The sequence below is a fragment of the Phaethon aethereus genome, assembly GCF_964289735.1.
Source record: "Phaethon aethereus genome assembly, chromosome: 16".
Classification (NCBI taxonomy): domain Eukaryota; kingdom Metazoa; phylum Chordata; class Aves; order Phaethontiformes; family Phaethontidae; genus Phaethon; species Phaethon aethereus.
In genome coordinates this window covers 16,894,207-16,904,676 of record NC_138592.1, presented here as the reverse complement: position 1 = coordinate 16,904,676, position 10,470 = coordinate 16,894,207, and positions in this window count along the sequence as shown.

Genomic DNA, 10,470 nt, shown 5'->3' with positions numbered 1-10,470 from the left:
TACCATTACAGATAAAGACACGATTACACGTGCAGTTGCAGATACAAGCACACTTTCCGTTACACCTACAACTCCAGCCCCCGCTTGCGATACCGTTACTGATGGAGGCGCCGGTAAACAGGTGTGGTCCGAATGCGACTGAAGATGCACATACAGGTGCCCGTACAGACGCAGACACAGGCACAACGAGGCACGCAGGTACCCACAGAGATACCACTGCAGACGCGGATACTGGAACCATTAGAGAGGCCGTTGCAGATGAAGGTGCCAGTGTAGATGCCCGGGCAGACGCAGACACCCCTGCCGAAACACATGCAGTTCCTGATGCGATTGCAGGCGGAGGTGCCACTGGAGATGCAGGTGCCCCTCCAGATCATAGACTCCTAGACTCATAGAATGGTTTGGGCTGGAAGGGACCTTTGGAGGCCATCTAGTCCAACCCCACTGCCATGAGCAGGGACACCTTCAACTAGATCAGGTTGCTCAGAGCCCCGTCCAACCTGACCTGGGATGTTTCCAGGGATGGGAACATCTACCACCTCTCCGGGCAAGCTGGGCCAGTGCTTCACCAGCCTCACTGTCAAAAATGTCTTCCTTCGATCGAGGCGAGATCTTCCCCTCTTTCCGTTTAAAACCGTTACCCCTTGTCCTACCGCTGCAGGCCCTGCTAAAAGGTCTGTCCCCAGCTTTCTCAGAAGCCCCCTTTAAGCCCTGGCAGGCTGCACTAAGGTCTCCCCGGAGCCTTCTCTGCTCCAGCCCGAAGCACCCCAGCTCGCTCAGCCTGTCCTCACAGCAGAGCTGTGCCACCCCTCTGAGCACGTTTGTGGCCTCCTCTGGCCCCGCTCCAACAGGCCCGTGTCTTTCCTGTGCTGAGATACCCTGCATGTGCCGCTGCAGATGGAGACAAAACGGGACATGCAGAGGCCCTTGCAGATAGAGACAGCGTTGCTGATGCAGATACCGTTGCAGAGGAAGGTATCTTTGCAGAGGCCGTTGCAGACGCAGATGAAATTCAGGATGGAAATGCAGATGGAGATACCTCTGCAGATGCCGACAGCATGGCAGATGCCGACAGCATGGCAGAGGGAGACGCCGCTGCAGATGCCCAGACCATTGCAGATGCCCATACAGGTGCAGATACCATCGCAGGTGCAGAGGCCATTCCAGATGGAGATACTGCTGCAGATGCACAGACCATTGGAGATGGCGTTGCAGATGCAGAGGCAGTAGAAGAAGAACATTTGCTGGGGGGAGACACCACTGAAGACAGCTTTGCAGACGCCCTTGCAGATGCAGATGACACCACTGCAGATGCACATACAACCACAGGTGCCCTTGCAGATGCATGTACAATTGCAGACACAAATAGAGATGCAGATGCCAGTGTGGCTGCAGACACCGTTCCAGGTGCCATTTGCGGATGCAAATACTGTCCCAGATGGCACCAGCCCGCACCCAGGGCCTCCTCTGTGCCAGCTGGTCCAGCCTGACGTTTGCTGGCAGACGACAAATCTCCCACCAGCCACCCCACCTCCCCCCGCACACTCTGGGGAAGATGCAGGCACTCGCCCCCGCGCCAGTAGCCGGCACCGGGCACATGGGCTGCCACCCAGGGTCCAGCTCCAGCCGCCAGTGCTGAGCGCGTCACGGACAACGGGCTTTGGGGGCAAGCGGGGCAGGCCAGGCCCTGCTTCCTGCCAAGGGTTTGACTTGTCTCCGCGGGGGGCCGAAGGCCTCCCTTCCCCAGGGGATGCTGCACCTCGCAGGGTCAAGGGCCCAGCCTGCGGCACCGCAGCGTAGCGAGTTCCCGGTAGAGAGGGGGCTGCTCCCCCCGCTCCCTTGGGGTGAGCCCTGGCACCGCCTGCCTGAACCTGCTCACGTGCACGATTCTGGGCCTCCGCAATATACCCGTCCCCGGGCTCCGGACAGACGAGACCCAAACGCCGTGTGGCAGAGCCGTCCCCGGAGCGGCGAGAAGTATTCGTGCAGAGCCGCTTGGGGAGCTCGGTCGGAGGAGAAAGGGCCCTGGAAAAAGGCTCTCGAGGCAAAGACCAACATTACCCTTCACACAATGTGAAAAGCAGGCTTCCGAGAACGGGACCCGTCCCTCCACCAGCCCGGCAGCAAAGCTTGCTAAACGAGGCAAAAATGCTGGCTACTTCTCGCCTCCCTGGTTAAGATTCCCTGTCAAATTGGGCCTTAGCGTGAGAGAGGCTGTCGGGGGGAAGAGGATGAGACAGGTTATAGCAGGGAAAACGCCCAGGCCCAGTATGGCCTGGCTTGAACGAAGGTAGGCACAAGCAAGCACTTGCGAGTGAACACTTTATTGCGAGCACAAGGGTGTAAGGTCTGTCCTTGGTGCCTGGTGGAGCTGCCCAGGGGCTCTGCACCTCTCTTGCCACACGCCTCCTCAGGACGTCGTCCACAAGCCTCCCAACTAACGCCCTCGCTTCTCATACGGGCTGCTGGGGCTCGCCTCGGACAAGTGCGTGACGCGCACCGATCTGCGCCGTGCTCCTGTCTGGGCAGGCGGCTTCGGACCTGCTGGGGGGACGGGCTGTCTGGAAACGCGTGCGCCCGTGGCGGGGAGGGCGTTCTCAGCGGGACAGCTCTCCTTTCCATCTCGTGGTCTTGGCGGTTCTGCTACACGGCTTCCAAAATGAACTTTGGGGGTCCGTGCAGTTTGGATGCCCTCCCTGGCAGCCGTGCGGCTCAGTCGCAAGTCATCGGCAGCGGTTGTGTTTGCCAGTGGTTGCGACACAGGCAGCTTTGCTCCCTTGCTTGCTGCCAGGCTCCGCTGTTCAGACGCTCTGGGCAATCCTCGTCCTTCTTCCCCACCCTGCCTTGAGAAAGGTGTCTGGGGTGGCTGCGGCTGCCTATTGGAGACATTTCCCCTGGGAAGCTCCAGGATTTTGGAATCGCTGCAGCAAGAGTGTTGTTTAAACGGGGAAGCCACAAAGGATTCCATGGTGCAGCAAACACCGTCAACAACTTCTCTGGTGAGCCTGGCAAGGGAAGCCTCTGAAAATGCTCCGTCGGAAGCTGCCATTTCCGCCTGCCCCGATTTCTCTTCCTCCCGTTTGCCCACTCGGCTGGCTCCTTCGGCAACAGGCTGCTCCTTCCGCCTGGCTGCCGGCCCTGGCTCGGACGCTTTGGGTGTGCTGGACGCCAAACGGTTGCCCAAGCTCTCCAACATGCTCGCTGCAAGCTCTTTGGCCAGCAGGGCAACCTCCTGACAGCAACCTGGAGGAGAAGTCTCCAACGGCTCTGCTCTTCCGGCGCTGCCGCTCATTGTTCCTCTGATCGCCAGGGCAGCCCTCCTTAAAACCCAGGCACACTGATCCCAAGGAGCCTTCACCCTCTCAAACACCTCCTCCACCACAGTCTCAGCCACCTCTCCAAGCTTCTGGGCTCCTGCTGCAGGTTGTTGTGCAGAGGCAGCTCGGAACCCGCTGGCTGCATCGCTACTGACCCCCCGGGGCAGCTTGGCACCTTCCTGTCCCAGCTCAGCTTGGGAGCAGGTTTGGCCCTCGTCGCAGGCTGCTTTCACTCTTCTGCATCGCCCCGATTTCAGGGAGTCCTTTCTGCTCTTGGGTGGAGGTGAGCAAGATGGCTTCCGAGGGCGCAGCAGCCACTCTGCCAGGCAAGATGTGTTGCTTGCTACCAGTGGCTTGGGGACGTCCTTTAATTTGGGCAGCTCTTCCCGAAGCCTTTCCTGAAAGGAGACAGCAGGTTGTGGCTCGCTGTTGCCTGGACAAGCGCTCACGCCCCTGCGCGCTGAGGCTTCACGCGGGCCCGGGCCAGCGCTCTGCTTCAGCCACGCGTCGCGGGCAGACGAGAAGGGCTTCCCTCCGGCCTCCCCGTGCTTCACGTGACCGTCCTGCCTGTGCCCGCCCCAGCACCCTGCGCTAGCTCGGCTCCGAGCCGGCTGGTCCTGGCCCCGCCACAACGCCCGGCCCAGCAGCACAGCCCTCGCCTCTTCTGCGCCGACCGCCTCCCCGAGATGCGGCAAGTAAAGCCCCAGCCCTCGGCAGCGCGCCGCCGGCCGCTGCCCGCCAACACTGAGCTTTGCCTACCTCTTCTCGCCTCGACCTTCTCTCTGCCTCCAGCTTGAGCCTGGCCAGGTACTCCCTGTACTCATTGAACTCCTTCAGAGTGCAAACCACCTGCGGAGAGACGAGGGCAGAAATGCCCCGAGTGCTGTCAAGCCAGCTACGCAGACTGCCTTCCCCGAAACGGCCCGAACCCAGCGGTTCGGAGGGCAGCTGCTCCCCTGCACACCCGCCCTCTGCGCTCGGGGAACCCCGCTCGGAGGGAAGCCTTTTTACCAGTCCGACGACGTCCAAACCTACTTTGCCGTCGGCGGTGACGTAACCCCCTCTCTTCAGCCTCCGGATGTTGACTTTGCGCTTGTGGTACACCCGCAGGTGCGGGTCATGCAGGCTGTTGTACTCTGTGCGCGTTAGGCGACAGTAGGGATCTCCCAGGTCAAAGTAGCACGAGGGCCGGTGAAGCTGTAAGAGGGATGTTCCGGACTAGGAACGGGGCAGCAGAGCGCAGCAGAGATGAACGCACCCCCGAGCTCCTCCCTCGCACAGGGCGGCATTTCCAAACCTCCGAGGTACAGGCTAATCCCGGGCTTACTTCCCACCCAGAGGAAAGGTCTCTCTACTTCCGAGACTCTCCAACGGAAAAGCGGCCCTGTGCCCCCATCCTCCGTCTGGGGGCTGTCTACTGTTGCTGTAGCAATACAAGGAGCTGCGTACTGCGGGCGTGAGAGGGCTGTGCCCGGCGCTGCAGCTGGAAGGAGCTAAGCTGAAGCGGTGCCTACAGCCGGGTCTTTTCCTCGGGCAATTCAGTCCGATTGCAAAATGGGAGGTGCCACAAGCCGCCCTTGTGGAAAGGGAAAGGTAGTGGGAAGAGCTGACTCCAACACTCTTCTCCATCCACCTCTGGCCAGCCTGGAACTACGGGCAAGTCCTCCTTCCTCTCGGCACCACGGAGCCAGGCGCTTCCCTCGGCTCCCCAGCCCTGTCCGACGCAAGGGCTGCAGCTGCCGCTGTACGGCAGGTGGCCACGAGGGCTTCTCTGCGTGACGGGGACCCCGCCAAAGAGCAGAGCTTTTCTACCCCTTTCTACTGCCTTTACCTTTTCCCCCAGCTTTGCCCTGCAGAAGACAGGCTTGCAGCCGGGCGGCATCGGGACCTTGAACCCGAGGGGGAGGTCCAGCAGCCTAGGGTCCATCAGCCCAGCAGCTCCTTCTCCCGGGTCCCGTCTTCTGTGCCCGCACTAGGAAGACAGAGACAATCAGGCGCTAGCTCAACAGGCCTCCTGCACGGCCCTTGCAAGACAGGGCACGTCCCCAGGGCCCGGAGCAGCCCCCCCATGGCGCAGGCTCCCCGGCCCAGCCCCCTCCAGCGGCCCGCTGCTCACCTCTCTCCCCTTCCCTGGTGCGCTCGGCATTGCATCTGCCTTTCGGACGCCAGCAGCGACACGGCGCTCCATGGCCTCTTCCAAGAGCTCTCCTGGAGCTGCGACCCTGCGCTGGCACCTCTCGCTCCAGAGGCACCCAGCTGCGGCCGCCCCAGCCGGTCCCCCAGCCAGCGGCTATAGAGCGCAATCGCGCATCGTTCCATCATCGCGTTGCCACGTCGCCACATTGTCACCTCACTGGGTTGCCGAGACGCCGCCCGGCTGCTGTCCACCGGGCGGTGGGGCGGGCCCGCCTGGAGGCCTGTTTGGACAGGCCCGAGGGCCACCCGCTCTTGCTGACCGGGCTTTGAGAGGCCATCTCCACAGGCCCCTTCCCACCTCGACTGTTCCGTGCTTCGGTGAAGCCAAGCCGGCATCCTCGCCCACCGGCAGGAGACGCAAGGGACTGCCGCACCAAAGGTGCTCGGGCTTGGCTCGGGTTTACCCCCTTTTCCTTTTCCGACCTCTTCCCTGTCACGGGCAAAGCAGCCTCAAGTCGGGGACTTGCGCTGAAGAAGCGGATGCAAACTGACCAGAATAAATGTAAGCTGGGAATGAGAAGGAAAAAAAATACATCCATGAACGACCTCTCCAACGGGAGCAGCGGGAAAAGCAACTCAGTGAGATTTAAGGCAGATTTTCATCATTCTATAGAAGGGACTGCTCTACGTGCGGCATGCATAGCGCTGGTGAGTCTCTTCCAATGTGTCCACACTCGCCCGTGTCTCTGTGAATCACCAATCATCACCATAGTCAAGTCACCTGTTTAGGGCCCCTGCATTGCTTCTAGCCCGAGCCCCTCAGCTTTAGCTGAAAACCAGCATCGAACAAAAACGGTTCTGAAAATAGCCTAAAGCACGCTTAATGCTTTAGGAGAAATCCGAGCTGTAGCCGCAACTAACGTTAACATCGCGGCTCCAAAAGCAGGTGTGAAGGGAAGCTACAGCTCTTCTGCAAGAGCTCTAGCCTTAGCTTCTACTCACCGGTCAGTGGCAGTCTTCGTTGCCAGGAAATGACGGCGGAAGGTTACCGCCTGGCGCCACAGGCCGAGGAGACGGTCATCTTCACCCCTTAAGTAGCTGTCATAAAGCTGAACGTGCAAAGACAAAAAGAAATGCCAAGTCAGCCTTCGCTGCCACTGCACAAGTCTCTCTACACAGGAGAGACTACAGCCACCATCCCCAGGTCTCCTTTAGCAACCACTGCAACAGGGGCATCAAGGGCTCAGGAGCCACCACAGAAGCATCCTCAGCAGACCTGCCACCTGACTGCCAAGAAGGGAACGTCCACGCTCCTCCTGCAGGAGTGGACGGCAGCAAAGCAAACTGATCACGATTCCTCCTCTCGCCTTGCCGAGGTGTCCAGCGGTCGTGGTGGAGGAAGACAAAAACAAGCCCCTCCGAGACCCGCGTCAGATTTCCTGCCAACAGGCTGTTACGGGAGGTAAGGGAGGCCTGCCTTGTTCTTCTGCTGGCTCCTCTGAACCTCAAAGCACACAGTCCTCTCTGGTCTCCACTGCTCTAGATGGACACTCCAGGACTATTAAAAAGACGAGCGGTCCTCTGTGACTGCCCTGCAGTGCCCAGCAACAGCAAGCATTTGCCTCCAAGACCGAGCAGTACGCTCACAGCAGGTGGGCACATTCCATCACCACAATTTGCTGACACTCCTCCATCTCACACCCCTGGCTTCTGCTCGTCAACACCAACACAGCCTCAACAAAGCCACAACCTTCCCACAGCAAGTCCTCTAGGCCACAAATAAAACGCACTCGCATTCCGCCCTGGCATCACCCGTGACGCTCCCGTAGCCGCTCCTTACCTCACGTTCAGCGCGCCATTCACTCTCCCTCAATTCCAGCTCCTGCCGGGCCCTCATCCAATGCGCCGTCAGTTCTCCAACATCTTCTCTGAGGGCTGAATTAACCTCATTCACTTCATCGAGGTGCTCCCGCAGGACAGTGTTCACTTTGGCCAGGAAAACCTTGGAAAGGGAGAAACAGCAATGAGGCCTCTGAACAACTGCTATCCACAAGCAGCATCCCCGTCATTTCCCAGCTCCCTCCACACAGACTTTGTTGTCAAACCGAGAGGCAGTAGAAGTGCTTTCTAGCATTAACTGAGAGCTCTCTGTGAGGGCAAACTCATTTGCTTAGGCTGGAAAGGGTCCTTTGGAGGTCGCCCGGAATAGCCCCCCGCCCAAAACAGAGCTGTTCAGCACACACTCCTAGGACTGCCCCACGGAAAACAGACTGTGGACCTTTCTCTTTTCAAAGCCGCTTGCCCAGCCGCTTCCCCTGGGGTGACCAGGTAGCACTGACGGGTTTCCCCTCACTTCCACGAGCAACCAGGGTACCAAGTACCACTCCTTCCTGGTACCTTTGCTGCTCCTCTTCCCACTGAAGCAGTGCTTTCTCCAGGCTGTGCTCTTCGGCGGCTTCCCACCTGCCTGCAAGGGAGCCCTGAAGGAGAAAGGACATGTTTAGTCAAATTCTCCTGTTCCCTTCGCTCCCGTCAGCACCCATCGCTTTCCCCTCCCTTTGTTGGCTATCATCTCAGGAGCTCGGGGCTCCTTCCCGGCGTAACGGTCTCGTGACTACGGACAGGAAGGGAGGGGAGGGGCGTTACTAGCTAATGGCAGCAGCTCTCCTCAGTCTCCCACTGTTGCACTCTCACAGCGAGGCATCCTCAGCTCATGACCGCGAGCGCTCACTTCGACCCGAAGCCCGGGAACGCTCTCCCACTCTCCTGCCCTTCGTTCCCTGGGTTCACTTTAGCCGTGAAGCGGAAAGAAAAGCGCAGAGCCGGCTCTGCATGTGGAATGCCAGCATTCTCGCCTTCCAACGTGCCATGTTTCAGGCGGCTCTTTTTCAGGGACAGCCATGTAGCGTACCAGGCAGCACAGCCCTCTCCCGAGACCTAGGACAAACGCTGCTCCAGCAGCAAAGCCCTCTTGCACGCAGCTAAAAGCCTTCCTGACAGGCTTTTCTGGATGGGCATTTCTGCGCCTACCGGCTGCTCTATGAGCGGCAACCGGACAAACCACCGATGGGCAACCGTACAGGGCTTCCTTCCAGCCTCAGGTGGCAGAACCTCGTTTTCCTCTGCCCCGGCTTCGGGGAGCTTTGTGCTGTCTGCGTCAACGAATGCTACGCAGGCGACCTCTCGTCCGCAACCTGCACACTCACCCCTGCTGCTCCCGCTCGCCGCTCCAGCTCTCGACACCGAGCCCGGTACTGCAGGACCTGGATGGGCACACGCAATGGCCATGTGCGGCTGCAGCCTGTGAGGGGCTCGGCTCCTCCCGCCCCGGCTTTTCTCCCGGTCCCGACAGCCCCAGCACCGGGCCCTGCCCGGCGCTGCCCACACGGGCAACAGGGAGCCGTGGCGGCCCGGGGCAGCTCCCGACACGGGCCGGGCAGGCGCCCGCGCTCCTCCCCTTCGCCTGTAACTGCCGCACCGGCACCGCTTGGCGCTGCCGCGCCTCCTGCGAGCTCTGCAGCCGGCGCCGCAGGGAGGCCTGGCTCCGCGCCGCCACGGCCCCGCTCGCCCGCCGGGCCCGCCGCCCGCGGGGCTCTGCCGCCTGACGGGCCCCGCGGCGGGGGCCGCTCCGCGGCCGGCCCCGGCGGACCGAGCTCAGGCGGCCCCGGGCCGCGGGCTGGCGCCTGCCGGGCCGGGCGGAGCGGCTCACCCTGCCCGCCGGGCGCGACCGGGAGCCGGGCCGCGGGCCGGGAGCGCCGGGCTCGCTCGGGCCGCTCTGTGGCAGCGCTTCCCTTCTCGCTCCTCGCTGACGGTGCCGCGCCGGGCTGCGAGGCTGCCGCGGGGGAGAGGCCGCCCAGGCAGCGGTTTGCTCCGGCGCGTTCTGCGCGGAGACCGTTACCGGCCGCGGAGAGCGCTGCGGGCAGCCCCTGGCACCGGGGCGGCGATGGGGCGTGTGGGCACCCTGGGGCGGGGGGGCTGGCACCGCGGCGGCACGGGGAAGCTCCCTCGGCCAGGGCAGCCCGCGGAGCAGCGGCAGCTTTCGGCTGAAAGCTCAAGCTTCAGCCCTTGGCTGCGCTGGAGCAGGAGGCCCCGTCTGGTGCGAAACCCAGAGCTCCGCGGGTGGAGTCGCTGGCGCTTCGTCTCCCCGGTTGCAGCACGAACGGGACGGGCTGCAAGCAGAAAAGAGAAAACACGCTGTGGCAGACAGAACTGCAAACCCACTGCCAGGACAGCCTGCTCTGTGACTGAAGCTCGCTGTCAGCAGCTCGTGAAGAAAGACAACAAACACACACGGCAAGCGGGGCTCAGTCCCCTTTGCCCAGACCAGGCTGTTACGTGGATTCCCTTATCCGCCACTCAAGCCCTGAGGCTGCAGAGCTTACACTTACTTAAGTAACGCTTAATTCCTGCGCTTGCGAGCTAATCAAGAAAAAGGGCTAGTTCCCTGGCCAGGGTGCTCCTCCTCCCTGCTCCGCCACGCTGCGGGCGTCCCCCGCATCTCTCTGGGAAGCGCCACAGCCTCAGCAGTCCGGCTGCTGTTGGATCCGCTCCCAATGAGAGGAGGGGTTAAGGGAATCTTAGCAGTTAATTAGTAGATGAAGCTTGAAATCTTGTTAGCTATTGTTAAAGCAGGAGAACTGTAGTTCCTCCCAAAGACAGGTCCTGATAAACTGAAAGGAGCAAGAAGATTTGTGGCTCCTCACAAGGACGGTCCCTGATAAGAATTAAGAACTTACCTCAAGAAACTAGCTCTGCGGTTTGGATAGAAGCCAAAAAACAACGGAGCCTGCGCAAAGTCAAAAGGTTACTAGCGGTGATGAAGAGGAACCACCGGCCTTCATCCCCACGACCCCTGACGACCACCACCAGGAGGCAACACGCAAGCGCAGATGGGAGGAGAACTCATTTTAATACGAAGCGGGGATAGATCATGCATATGTATAGGTATATTGCTAAACTTTATGTATATGCAACACTTTGCTGTATATATTTGAAGTAAGTGCCTCGTTGGGCGCGC